Below are 2,001 nucleotides of genomic sequence, written 5' to 3' on the forward strand. Positions count from 1 at the left end.
CAGTTTTGGAGGTTTTTCTGGTATAATGTGCAAGCAGCTATTTTTTAAAATTGTATTCATATAAAACCCATGCAAAACTCTACAGGTATATGCATTCTGTGGCTGAGACTTCCTTTCAAAAGTTTTGTAACTGAGGTATGCATACTTTAGCATTGTAGTCTTAGGCCACCCTCCTGATGGTACAACTCTCGCAGTTACTTCCAGTCCATCAAAGACTTTGAACAAGCACCTGAAAGACCCATTTTCCCTTTCAGATAATCCTTACAGTAGGATTCTAGATGACTGAAAACCTTCCTTCACAATACCCATCTTTCATTTTATACTCTATCGTAAACTTCCAGTTCATTGATCATGACCCAAAGACAAACATAATGAAAAGTAGCAGTTACTGTGACGTTCTCACGTTTCATGCAATCTGCCATAATTGTTCTAATTTTTTTCTTTTTTTCTTTTTTCCCTTTTTTTCTTTTTTTTTCTTTCTTTTTTTCTTTTTTTCTTTCCTTTTTTTTTTCTTTTTTCTTTTTTTTTTTTTTTTGCAGAGGTAGAAGCTTTCAGAAAGCCTTTTGGGTAAGTGGGAAAACCCTTTTGAAAGCCGTTATGTCCTTTTATTTGGTGTGATAGATGACTGGGTATCTCTAACTCTATTTGCTGACTTCAGCAAAGAATAAACGATGAGCTTAGTTTGCAAGAACCGGTTCCATCACATGGAACTGGTACGTATGTTAAGCTCTAGCAGCCACCTTCTGTCAAAACTGTTTGTAAAGCAATAACCATAATCAGGTTATGAGGTCCCTTGGTTGGGGGAAAAAGTATCATCAAGACTTGGCACAGCACATGAAAAGCAACACGTATAATTTCTAGGTTTTAAGCAAACATCTGACTATGCTATCTTCAACTACACCATAATGCATTATCATAGTTTTGGGGTTTGGAGTTTTCAAGAGAACCAGCATTCCAACAATTTGGCCTGCGCAAGTCTTTGAAGGGAGTGTATTGTTAGTGTTAATATCCCGTATAAGCAGAGGCAGAATTATATGTAACTTTGGTTTGACTGAAAATAAATACCATGGACTACAATTGCTATAATCTTTGCTTTCAGTGTAAAAACTCAGCTAGATCACTTTAAAATCAATATGAAATTAATTTTTGGCTTTACTAGACCTTTTATGTTTGGTTCCTACTTTTTGTTTTTTCATTATAACTTAAGACTATAAAAAAATAGTACACAACAAAGATTAAGACCATACAAGACATCTTCTAACAACATGTACTCACCACTGAAAAGAACTGACCAGATGGGGGAAAACAAAAACACAATGTACTATATATATAACAATATGCAATCTGCATTTGCATTGAGTACATAATTGTTTTGGTCAGTGATCCACATGTGTTGCTTTCTAGCATATCATAACTTCCACTGCGGATTTTGTCCTCACCTCTGTCTTTAATGAAAGCAAATCTTCATTGCATTTAGATGGACTTTTGGCCTCAGAAGATTACTCTGTGACTGAATTAACTTTTTTAGTTGTGGTTTTTGTCATATTTGTTTCTTTGTTTAGGGCTAAATGAAAAGATCCCAGAGGTCATCAGAAAACAGCAGGTAGTTCATGGAAAAGGTTCCTTTGTACTAATTGAAGTTACAGAAGGCTGACCAAAGCATGTGGCTGCTTCTGTCCTTGAGCTCTTGGCCATGGTTAGAGTTGGCTTTGGTTTGCAGCTGTAGCCTTTGACTGTGTTTGCAGGTAGACAAAGCTTTATCACAAGGAGGTAAAGAGTACAGTTGTAAGATCTATGCAGATATGCAAATGTTTCTATGGTGCTTGCACAGATAATGTTAGCTTAGGATTGCACTTTACATCTTAACACTAACAGCACAGACTGGAAGCCTAAGGTTTTAGATGGTTGCAACAGTCTAATTACTGTGTTTTGTAGTAACTAACTTATGTCATTTACAGTTGGTGGCACCAACATAAAAAACTAATGTTCTGTTGTTTAAAA

Source organism: Sciurus carolinensis, chromosome 8 (assembly GCF_902686445.1).
Source record: "Sciurus carolinensis chromosome 8, mSciCar1.2, whole genome shotgun sequence".
Taxonomy (NCBI): domain Eukaryota; kingdom Metazoa; phylum Chordata; class Mammalia; order Rodentia; family Sciuridae; genus Sciurus; species Sciurus carolinensis.